The following is a 13,247-nucleotide window of genomic DNA, read 5'->3' as shown; positions in this document are numbered from 1 at the left end:
AATTTAGTACAATGAGAGATATCTCATTGTAATGAATAAGGCTCTGGAAGGGATTGACAACATGGATATAGAGAGGCTGTTCTTTTCCATTTTAAAGTCACATTAGAATAGCAGATTGTCCATTTTGTATTGTTGTGAGGAGAAATTTATATTACTTTGCTCAGAGGCTAGTAAATATTTTGAATTACTTTACTGGCGAGGACAGCAGTGATCAGCCACCATGTATATTCAAGGCTCAGATTCAGAGTCTTTGATATTCAAGGGTTATAGGAGTTATGTGGAAAAGTGCATATGATACAGGACTGGCAAGCCTGAAGTGCTATGTGACCTTTTCCTGGTTTTTTAAAATACTTTTAGGCTCTTATGGTGTTCATTATTTTAATGCAAAAGACGTGACTGAACTACTTGGAATCTTTCTCAGCCAGAAGTATTCCTGCATTTTGGTCTACTCCACAGATCTCCACCATTGCAGATGCCAATGTACAGCCATTGTCCAGGCATTGTCAAGAATTGACTGAGTACACTGATGCGATGGGCGAGACTCAAGTGCGAACTGACAGGGGTTGGAGTCAACAGCAAGACGTGGCCAAAGCCCCTTGTGTTCAACAATGCTGTGGGACTCCCATATAATGCTCAAGGTCTCTGCTCCAGTTTTTTTTGAGATACAGCAGAGAACTGGCTCTTCTGGTCTTTCGAGTCACATCATCCAGCAACTCACCAACTTAACCCCGTCCTAATCATGGGATAATTAACAATGACCATTTAATCTACTATCTGGTACATATTTGGGCTGTGAGAGGAAACTGGAGCACCTGGAGGAAACCCATGTTTACACGGAAAGGAACGTACATATTTGCTGACAGAATGTGTTGGAATTGAACTCTGAACTCTGACACCCTAAACGGTAATGGCACTGAACTAACTGCTATGCTGTCATGGTGCCTGTGGTAAACCATATATATGTTGTAACTGGGTTAACTGTCTGGACACGCCCCTCTGCTGACTGCCCCTGTGGCTCCTCCCACAGATTCCTGTATAAAGGAGATTTTGCCTTGCCCCTCCCCATCAGTCCGGGGGAAGACACTCAGCATGGAGGTCGTATTGTACAGCGATTAAAAGCCTTTCAGTATTTTACCCAACTTCAGTCTTTTGGAGTTATTGAAGGTGCTTCAGTACCGTAGTTGTCCCATTGGCAAATACTTTACTAATTATCCTTTTCACAAGAATAGTCAAACCTAATTCAGCCAACAGTGAGTTAGTAACCTGCAGGGGACTACTCATTTTCAGATCTCATTAAAATCATGGTCCAAAACTGGCATGAAGAACTGTACTTCACAGTTAAGGTGAGAATGTTAGCCTTCATTATCAAGGCAGCTTATTGACTGTGTGTAACAATTAAGGAACTCAAAAAAAAATGCAAATTCATTGGGGAAGAAACCTTCAGTGGCTGCAGTCATTCCCGACAGTAGTGAAGTGTAGAATTCTTGAACCTAAATAATTTCTGCTCCAGTTTATTACTCTGTATCTTAAGGCCAGATTACTTCAGGTTCTTCATTAATGACTTTGCCCACATTCTATTCATAAACTTATCCATAATTTTGTAAGCATGTGTTGCAGATCTTGTTTCTTTTCAGGTAATTAGAAGACATTTTTCTCTTAATGCCATTTTATTCAAAGCCATTTATTTATTATCCAATTCATAATTTTGTTATGCTAATAGTAAGAGTTGTTACATCACATGTGGGAATTCCATCATAAATTCATGATTCACAGCAGCTTCTAGACCTTCTGGAATGGTCACTGTGGTATTGGATCTGTGATTAGATTTTGGTCTTCATTAAGGTTGCCAGTAAAAGCTTAGTTTCTTCCTCTAAACTCTTCCATCCAGCACGCTGAGCAATGGCGAGAGGATTCCGGGTGCCAAGTTTTCTCACAACATCACATACAGATATTTTTGGTGATTTCCACTGACGAGATTTTGACATCATTCAGAATTTGGAATCTGGTGATGGAGCTCAGGTTCTCCACACGATGTTTGAACTGACAAACTGCACTTCCGTCAAGCAAAACGTGGAAATATTCTTTGTCGGAATAAATTTCTATCTGTCATAAAAACAGAATAAAGTAGCTGAACTCTTTAAACCCATGGAAATTATATTGGTTTAATTGCAAAGTGTAACTTAGCTGAACTTACCCTTCAAAAACTAAAGGTTGTATTTTGACTATGTGCTTAATAAAGTGGAAGTCAGGAGATTACTCACATTCTCAACGCATTTGTATGTAAGGAAAATGAAGCACAGGAGTGCTGCCCATCACAATCAGATGCAGACCTGCTTTATATTGAAGAAAGCATTGCTGCACTGTACCACTGATGTTGGCAGAACTTGAAAGGAACTGGGTCGGACTCAAGAGCATGAACTGACAGGGTCAGGAAACAACAGCTAGTAGCCAATGCCCCATGTGTGCCAATAGAAAGAAAAGTAATTTGTCAAGTCCCCATATGGAGTCCTTGAAAATCGCAGGCCCTAGGCCAGCTTCTCCTTCTTAGATCCCTGAACGTGTCAGTTTACATTTTCATTCCTGCCCCTTCACATTGACCATGTTGTCACTCCTGTGGGTCTCATGTGGGAGGCAGTGCAGGTAAAAGTTAATGAAGCCTGACAGTTAAACAGCTTGGGCTTCACATTCAGCTGTCTGGAGAGGATCTCTGCGTGGTTTGAATAAAAACTTGGAGCCGAAATAAACAAAGTTGAGTTCAGCAGGCAATCGAAATGTTGGAAATTGGAACCGTACCTGAACCCTTCATATGTTTTTGTTACCTCATCATTTGTTTGTACTGAATTTGTATTGATCCTATTAGTTGCCTGCCTTGAATCCGATCTTTTGTTTTCAGATGCGAGTGAACTTATTATGCATTTCAAACAATTTCAAATGATTGTCAACAATTAAAGCTCCTCATTTGATTGTACTATTATCAGGATAATGAGTGGTTATGCTTTGTATCCAATTCAGTCCTCACCTTTGCTTCCTATAAAATGTGGCATGGTTTTGAAGAAAACAATTTGCTTTAATTCACTTGAAGCCACTTTCTATATCAACCACTGAATCTCATGCTGTTTTTCACAGGCATTGTAGACCATGTACTGTAGTTATGCACTGGTCTGTACCTTTATGACCTCCGTGTTCATAAGCAAATCTATTTACAGTATAAATGGCTGACATTACTGATAGGGTAATTATAAGTGTTTATACAATAAATCTCAGAGTCCACATTGACCATTGGACTTGCCTTTTCAACTGGCTTTACACTGGACACTTTGGAAAATGATTCCTCCTCTGCAACTGATCCATGCTATTTGTCATACTCTAGTCCATATCAATGATTATGTGTCTTCAGTTACCATTTTATTACAAAAAAATGTCAAGTTTAAAATTTTGTTCGCCTAGAATCCTCTTTCTGAGGTTGAAAGCAGTCTACAGCAATACCTTTTTACAGTGTGGAGAGGTATCCGTGTCATTGAAATCATTGCACTGGATTTCACCTAGAAATAACACTATATTATGAATATTATTTTCTTTGGTGTCCATGGCTTCTGTAGTGCATGGTTAATCCATAATGTGTATATCATAGTTCCTGAAAATCTACAATACTAAACTACAGACCTGGCTGATTTGATGTACTACTGAAATCCCACAGTACAATTCCAAAAACACAAAGCCTTCTTTATGCCTCCTGAACAACATTACTGAGGGAATTAAACTCCTCTTCTGATGTTCGAATTGTTAATCCTTACTAAATGAGGATTGGCTACCTTAATTGTCAGCACAGTAATGGGAACTGCTGCTCAAAGGTGATCCATCAGGTATGAAACATAACAGGGGGTGAACGAACTGCTGTGTAAATGTAAGCTTTCCCTTTCTAATTTGCATAATCAAAGTTTGGCTGGACACCCTGTATAATTCAAGTCGTGACCATTTCCAGTCACACAGAGGCCTCTCCACACTGTGTTAACTGCTAACCATTTAATCCTCCAAACTTTGAAAGTGATTTGATGCTACAGAAACATAACTGGCAGATTCTCATATACTTGCTCCATGATTTAAAAAATCTTGCAGGAGTAAAAAATATATATATTTATAGACAAAAATGCACTTAGGTGTTTCAGGTGTGATCTTGGTAGGGATATGAGAAAATGACCTTTAGCTAGTTTATTTAGCTAGGTCTTTTGAGTATAATTGTCTATAATGTAAAATTCTTAACACTCTAGTTTCATATAGATTTTAAAAAAGTGTTTTTCTTGTAGGAGTAAATCAACTATAATAGGGTGGATTCTAATGATGAACAATATGATGTGGCAGCAGAAATATAACGTATGTTTTCCAGGGGAATGCGTCTCTTTCCCATTATCAAGGATGAGGAAACCAGTTAGAAAAATAAAGCAGCACGCAGAAGGCAGCAATCCTCCAGGTGTAACCTTCCACAGTGTATCCAAAAATAGCTCAGATGCTTCAAAAAATAGAGAGAACCCATGGCACAATTGTATAAGGCTACAATTGTTAACTTTGTTAAGATGATACAGCGCTAGAGCAGTCTGTCTCTCTTAACCCTACCAGCTGTGTTATAGACGTTCCTCTGAAAAATTAATGTCCCTCTGATTAGAAAGGACACTTTCAGTGTTCTCTGAAAGCACAGCTGGCCTCTGACTGCATTTGGTTCCTGCATTTTTGTTCAGCTTGGGGAATTTCTAGAGTGGATCAAACAGACAGAGGATGGAGAAACAAATCTCTGCAGCTTCCCTGACTCCCCTTCAGTGTTTGAATGCAGACTGATTTCTTCACTGAGGCTTGCATTGCTGTGTGGATGCAGCCCACAATATGTTTCGCAAGTAAGTGTACCAGATGTAGAATGTAAGACAACCAGGAATAGCATTAGTGACAATCAGCAATGCTTTACACGGTTCTGGTCATGTCTTACAAACATGATTGAGTCTTTTTTTTAAGAGCTGCCAAAGATTATTGATGAGAGTAGTGCAATAGATATGTATACAACACATTAATAAATCCTTTGGAAAAGTCTCTAAATGGTAGGCTGATCCAGAAAATGAAGGGACATGTGAACCATGGAGACTTGGTAGACTGAATCGGCAATACAAAGCCGTGGATAATGATGGAGTGATGGAGATTTGTAACCATTGGCGGCCCACATATTGGGAAGGGTGTGGAGGCTTTAGAGCAGGTGTAGGTGAGGTTCCCCGGGTTGTTGCCTGGATTAGAGAGTTTGAGCTTGATGGAGAGACTGGACAAACTTGGATTATTTACTCTGGAGCTCCTGAGGCTAAGGGAAGACCCAGCAAAGGTACCTAAAATCATAAGAAACATAAACAAGAAAAGTCACAGGCCTTTTATCCAGGGTGAAACTGGCAAATACTAAAAGGGATCACCTTAAAGTGAGGAGAACAAAATTAAAGGAGATTTCAGAGGCAATTTTTTTTCCCCATGCAGAGAGTGGCAGGTGCCCAAAACATGCTGCTAGGAAAAGTAGTGAAGCAGATACAACCGTAATGTTTAATAGCCATTTAGACAGGCACGTGAACAGGCAGGCAATGGAGGGAGATAGATCATGTGCAGGCAGGTGGGAATAGTTTGGACTGGCATCATGGTTAGCACAGACGTTGTAGGCTGACGAGCCTGTTCCAGTTTTGATCTGGACTCTATCTTATGTTCTATGTACTTCAACCTGTATCACTTCATGGGCAAGACATCTGCCTAAAAATTCAATTTTTCCCTTTTTTTTGAGCAATAAACTTATGCTGGCTATAGGAGTAAGGCCCAACTGGAATCACCACAAACAAAATTAGGAAATTGGCCAAACAAACTTTAAAAGACAAAATAGTGGCAGTTTATATCCAAGCAACACACATCAAAGTTGCTGGTGAATGCAGCAGGCCAGGCAGCATCTCTAGGAAGAGGCACAGTTGACGTTTCAGGCCGAGACCCTTCGTCAGGTCCTGACGAAGGGTCTCGGCCTGAAACGTCGACTGACCCTCTTCCTAGAGATGCTGCCTGGCCTGCTGCGTTCACCAGCAACTTTGATGTGTGTTGCTTGAATTTCCAGCATCTGCAGAATTCCTGTTGTTTGCAGTTTATATCCAGATTTGTTTGTTAAAATGGGATTGTGTAGATCCTGATGGTAGCTGCATTTAAAGCTCTGACTTGCTATGCTGGTCACTAGGAAGAGGTTTGGAGATTAAGGGAACTCTCCTTAAGAGAACAATATACTGTAGCTGCATTCTGCTGAGCTGAATGAAAACACAGAAGAGAGGGGTCACAGTGATACTCTGTGAGTATGAATTATTCTGAACGATAATCAACCCTCACTGAGTCTGATGCAGGATGAAGAATGAGGCATTAGCTCTGATATGCATGACATAAAAGAATCACCGAAGGTGAAGCTTTGTCTTCCCAAGAAAGAGATGTTGCAAAGTTTAGAGCCTCACCAAAAGAGTGCTATGTTTAAATTGTGCACTGAATACCCCATGGATAATTACCTGGAATGGCTCTTCAGCCTCGAATGGGCATGTCGTGCTCTGTTCCTCTTTACCCCATTTGTTTGCAAGGTAGGAATTACACACAAGCAATGATTCCGTAAAGCGTGGGTTAAAATGAAATGCTATCTCTTCGCTTCTGTCACACAGAAAATTGATATCAAACCTATTGGCAAAGAAACCATAGTTAGATTGCATTTAATTCCATACATTATTGTCTAAGCTGATTAACTAGGTTAATCCTTCACGAAGGGCAAAAATGTAATTTTTCTCTTTCTTTGATTCCCAACTCATGATTGCTCTTTTGGTAGCATACCTTTCCATGGACATTGTTTGTTACACTATTGGCTTTCAACAATTTACCAACTCTCAAGACCAGTATCTTGGCCACATAAAACAGTGGTCCCCAACCTCTGGGCCATGGACCGATACATTGCCGCAAAGAATGCAGTGGTGCAGCGGTAGACGGAACACACCCAGCGCATCTTTAAGAAAAAAAACTGAAATCAACAAGCTAATTAATTAGGTGCGGCCTGGAACGTAAATGTTGGCCCAGATCAGAGGCGACATTTACATGCTGAGTGGCACCTAATTAATTAGCTTGTTTATTTTGGCTTTTTTCTTAAAGATGTGCTGGATGCGTTCTGACTACCACTGCACCACTGCATTCTTCGCGGCAATGTATTGGTCCGCGGCCTGGAAGTTGGGGACCACTGACATAAAATATTGAGCTTGAGTGATAGTAGTTAATTTATTTCACTCACAAACCTGATCCAATATCTACCATCAAAGTGTTTAAGATAGGCAATCATGGCTGGTTTATTCTTTTATGATTCATTGGCATAAAGCAATTTGTGGTCTTCCATCAAGCAGTATAAATTACGGATTGACACAGGATGAATATCCATAAACTAATGACATTTTTCCTCAAAATTTTGAGGAATTCAACACTTCATGTAAAAATCAGTTTCGTAGACAGAAGACATAACTGATAAAATTGATGATTACTTTACCACGCCATCTCTCAGTTTAAGTGCAAACTTGGCACAGTTGGTAGTATTCCTGCTTTCGTGTCAGAGCATGAGGAACTCCACTGAATGGGTTAATAACATAACACTGAGAGAGGTCTTAATTGTTTAAATGCTATCCTTTGTGTGAGATGTTAAACTGGCATCCATCTGTCACAGATTTAGCAGTTAATGCCCAAGGGAACTTTAAAAATAAGCCAATGAAATTTAGAAGCCAACATAAAGTTTGGCCAGTATCCTAACCACAGCTTCTTCTGGTATCAACACAATTAGATTAAACTGGTCACCCCCTTTAAAACTCTGGGACAACTGCACATGTAAAATGATTGTTTACAAAAATTCCAAAGTAAACACTGAGACAAGCACTTCAGATGCTTCATCATGGAGAATGGAGACTCTGTTTACATATGGATCTTGTGAACATTTTAAGTATAATATTCCACACAGAAAACCAATGAAATATGTACTGTCGACATATGTTATCAATAGTCTGTGCCGCAGAATCAATCTTCTCCCAAAGCATAACATAAAATCATCAAATTTTGTGCTGATGGGCCCATAGGTCATTTTATACCCGGCTCAAAATTTTGGAATAATTGCCCCTGTCATTGCTTCCTTCCTGGAGGCATTAACTTGTACTTCAGGCTTTTCCTGACCAGAAGATTAATCTGTGTCCTCAGGAGTCTGGTTGAAGTTAACGCAACACTGGAGTCAGTGAATTCCAAAAATGTTTTAAATCTCAACAGCAACTACAAATGCTCATTTCAAGATCTAGGGATAAGGGGTTACTAACTCTCATCTGTGGCCAGAGATGAATAATATAAAGAGTCTAGGACAATCTTATTCAATCCATCATTCTTTTAATCTTTTGGGGAAGGATTTTCCAAGGATATGTGATCTTGTAAATCAATAGAGGTTAGAGCAATTTTAGAAAAAGTTCAGATGTTTTACACCATTGCCATGGACCAGCCAAAACAGGAGTTCTTCCTACCTTGCGCCTTGCTCCCATAGTTATTTACATGAAAGCAAAATGCAAGAAACTCTCAGCAGGAGTGGAATATGTGGAAGAAAGACAACAAATAGCATTACATATAAAAGACCCTTCATCAGCACTGGGAAAATAAGGAAATCAGTTAGTTGTAAGATATGAAAGAGGGAGGAAAGGGGTAAAGGAGATATCTTCAGTAGGCTGAAGCCAGGGTTGTCTAGCTGATTCCAGTGTTTAATGTGTCATTTGGTTGCTGAAGCAGTTAGAGAGAGATGATAAATGATTGGACATTAAAGCAGTAAAGAACTGGCCTGACCTGTTCCTGAAATCCAAGCCAGAAAGAGAATGTTGGAAATGTGCTCAGCAAGTCAAGCAGTTCTGTGATAACATTACCACAGAAATGGCAAACTCCAATTAAACACAAGAGCCATCTTTTTGATTGCGATGTTGAGTTCAAAAGGCTGCATACAGAAAAAGAGGTGCTGTTCCTCAAGCATTTATTGGGCCTTGTTGGATCAGAGCATGACAAAATGAATATAAAAACAACTGGAAGCTCAAGGTTACCCAAGGGCAAGTGGTCATCTAATTTGTGTTCAGTTTCTTCAATGTAGAGGAGATCATATTGTGAGCACAACTTGCTATAGACCTGACTGCATGACGTACAAGTCAATAACAGCGTCATTTGAAAGGACTATTTGGATGGTGGGAAGGGATGAGGTAATGTGATGGTGTTGCATAGCAGCATGCTATAGGAAGGAGTGATTAGAGATGGAAGGGAGGAAGTAACATGGTTAATTGCCCCTGTTGAAAGGTGAGGGGGAGGGAAAGGTGAGTCTAATTGTGAAATCTTGTCAGAGTTGATGAAAAATTGCGAAAGTTGGTGGTTGAGAACACAAGGGTTAAGATTAGAGGCAAAAGAAATATTTGGCTTACAGTCAAGGGCTCTGTCAACTGTTGTAGAGGGAAAGCCTCAGTTAACGGGAAAAAAACATCTCTATTTGTCTTTCCACAGCTACTGCCTGACCTGCTGGGTACTTCCAGAATTTTGTTGTTTCTTTTAAAGTCTGAGGGATCTGCAGCTTTTCGTTTTTGATTTTAGTTGTTCCCTGTTGGCTAACTGCACTCACTATCAATCCCATTCCTCTAGCATCCAAAGATACATTCTGGTATTAACATATCCCTAACTTTCTAGTCCATAACCAAGCATTGGTCATTGGTCTCACCATTTCCAAACTCAAACCCATCAATATCTAGGAGTTATTATAAAGCATTTACTGAAAGGGACGACACATACAATTGTTGGCAGCAGGGATTTTAGGCTTTTTGAAAATGGTCATAGATTGATTTCAGATTTGGAAGTGTTGTGGGGAATAATCTAATATTGGAGGTATATTGACACTAAAATAAAATACAATATTTATGAGATAGATGAGATAGATATAGTAATCAAAGGTTTTAAAATATTCACTTGTCAGTAGTAGGTGTAACTGTCAAGGTAATTTTGTAAGAAGATGGTGATGAAAACCATTCTAATCCACAGTTAACTGTCTGGTTGTTGTGCTGAGGAGAAATGGAATGACTTCCTGGGGCCATTTTGGAGTTAACCCCATTATTGTTGTCTGGCCTCACATCTTGATTATCCAAATAATATTTGCTCTCCTAATGGACTTTAGTGAAAACCAAGTAACTTCATAAAACAACGGAATTTAATGCTCAATGTTACTGGCACTAGTTTTGTTTTATTAGGGTTATTTCTTTAGCTGAATTTAAATTTTCCAAGCTGATGTTCTGGGATTTCAACTTATTTATCTCACGTGTCTCATTTGTCCAGTGGTCTGGGTTAACTATCGATTAAATAAACCGCAATGCTGTAGAGTCATAGAGTCATAGAAATGGACAGCACAGAAACAGACCCTTTGGCCCATCTAGTCCATGCCAAACCATTCAAACTGCCTATTCACATCGACCTGCACCAGGTCCATAGCCCTCCATACCCCCTACCCGTCCATGTACTTATTCAAACTTTTCTTAAACATTAAAATTGAGCTCACATTCACCACTTGTCCTGGCAGCTCATTCCACACTCTCATGATCCTCTGACTGAAGACGTTTCCCTGCACATTCCCCTTAAATTTTTCACGTTTTACCTCTAACCTCTGGTTATTGTCCCACCCAACCTCAGTGAAAAAGTCAGCTTACGTTTACCCCTCATAATTTTGTAAATTTCCTCTCAGTCTTCTACATTCCAAGGAACAAATTTCTAACCTATTCTATCTTTCCTTATAGCTTAGGTCTTCCCAACCTGGCAACATCCTTGTAGATTTTCCCTGTACTGTTTCAACCTTATTTACATCTTTCCTGTAGGTAGGCGACCAAAATTGCACACAATACTCCAAATTAGGTCTCGCCAATCTATTATTACATGCTATCTCCTGAACTCAATACTTTGATTTGTAAAGGAAGTACCTTGATATATAAATATCCTGTTGCGTTTGGATTCAAGTCTTATACACAGTGGGATGCAAACGTTTGGGCACCCCGGTCAAAGTTTCTGTTACTGTGAGTAGAAGATGAACTGATCTCCAAAAGTCATAAAGTTAAAGATGAAACATTCTTTTCAACATTTTAAGCAAGATTAGTGTATTATTTTTGTTTTGTACAATGTTAGAGTGAAAAAAAGGAAAGGAGCACCATGCAAAAGTTTAGGCGCCCCAAGAGATTTGAACTCTCAGATAACTTTTACCAAGGTCTCAGACCTTAATTAGCTTGTTAGGGATATGACTTGTTCACAGTCATTGTTAGGAAAGGCCAGGTGATGCAAATTAGACTAGATTAGATTATGAGGACACGCAGTCCTCTTTTATTGTCATTTAGTAATGTATGCATTAAGAAAGTGATACAATGTTTCTCCAGAATGATATCACAGAAACACAAGACAAACCGACTAAAAAAACTGACAAAAGACACATAATCATAACATATAGTTACAACAGTGCCAAGCAATACTGTAATTTGATGAAGAACAGACCATGGGCACGGTAAAAAGTCTCAAAGTCTCTCGAAAGTCCCATCATCTCACGCAGACGGTAGAAGGAAGAAAAAAAAACTCTTCCTGCCATGAGCTTCCAGCGCCGCAAACTTGCTGATGCAGCATCCTGGAAGCACCCGACCACAGCCGACTCTTGAGCCTGTCCAAAAACTTCAAGCCTCCGACCAACCCCTCCGACACCGAGCACTGAGCACCATCTCTGCCGAGCGCTTTGACCCTAGCCCCGGCAACAGGCAATAGGCAAAGTCGAGGATTTGGGGCCTTCCTCCCGGAGATTCTTGATCGCATAGTAGCAGTGACAGCGAATCGGGCATTTCAGAAGTTTCTCCAGGTGTTCCTCCATGCTTCTCACGTCCGTTTCCATCAAATCAGGATTGTGCACGGCCCCTAGTTAACACGTACGATATCATATCGGAGCGGCCGCGCGCACTGCGTCGCGCCGCCATCTCAAAGCTTTGTAAATATCCTGACTCCTCAAACCTTGTCCCAACAATCAGCAGCCATGGGCTCCTCTAAGCAGCTGCCTAGCACTCTGTAAATTAAAATAAATGATGCCCACAAAGCAGGAGAAGGCTATAAGAAGATAGCAAAGCATTTTCAGGTAGCCGTTTCCTCAGTTCGTAATCTGATTAAGAAATGGAAGTTAACAGGAATAGTGGAGGTCAAGTTGAGGTCTGGAAGACCATGAAAACTTTCCGAGAGAACTGCTCATAGGATTGCTAGAAAGGCTGCTGAAACCCTTGTTTGACTGCAAAAGACCTTCAAGAAGATTTAGCAGACTCTGGAGTGGTGGTGCACTGTTGTACTGTGCAGCGACACCTGCACAAATATGACTTTCATGGAAGAGTCATCAGAAGAAAACCTTCCCTGCGTCCTCACCACAAAATTCAGCATCAGAAGTTTGCAAAGGAACATCTAAGCAAGCCTGATACATTTCAGAAACAAGTCCTGTGGACTGATGAAGTTAAAATAGAACTTCTTGGCAGCAATGAGCAAAGGTATGTTTGGAGTAAAAAGGGTGCAGAATTTCATGAAAAGAACACCTCTCCAACTGTTAAGCATGGGGGTGGATCGATCATGCTTTGGGCTTGTGTTGCAGCCAGTGGCACGGGGAACATTTCGCTGGTAGAGGGAAGAATGAATTCAATTAAATACCAGCAAATTCTGGAAGCAAACATCACACCATCTGTAAAAAAAAGCTGAAGATGAAAAGAGGATGGCTTCTACAACAGGATAATGATCCTAAACACACCTCAAAATCCACAATGGACGACCTCAAGAGGCGCAAGCTGAAGGTTTTGCCATGGCCCTCACAGTTCCCCGACCTAAACATCATCGAGAATCTGTGGATAGACCTCAAAAGAGCAGTGCATGCAAGATGGCCCAAGAATCTCACAGAACTAGAAGCATTTTGCAAGGAAGAATGGGTGAAATTCCCCCAAACAAGAATTGAAAGACTCTTAGCTGGCTACAGAAAGCGTTTACAAGCTGTGATACTTGCCAAAGGGGGTGTTACTACGTACTGACCATGCAGGTGGTCAAACTTTTGCTTCAGGCTCTTTTCCTTTTTTGTTATTTTGAAACTGTAAAAGATGGAAATAAAAAATAATCTTGTTTAAAATATTAAAGAAATGTGT

The sequence above is a fragment of the Mobula birostris genome, chromosome 9 (assembly GCF_030028105.1).
Source record: "Mobula birostris isolate sMobBir1 chromosome 9, sMobBir1.hap1, whole genome shotgun sequence".
Classification (NCBI taxonomy): domain Eukaryota; kingdom Metazoa; phylum Chordata; class Chondrichthyes; order Myliobatiformes; family Myliobatidae; genus Mobula; species Mobula birostris.
Note: the sequence above shows the minus strand (reverse complement) of the source record.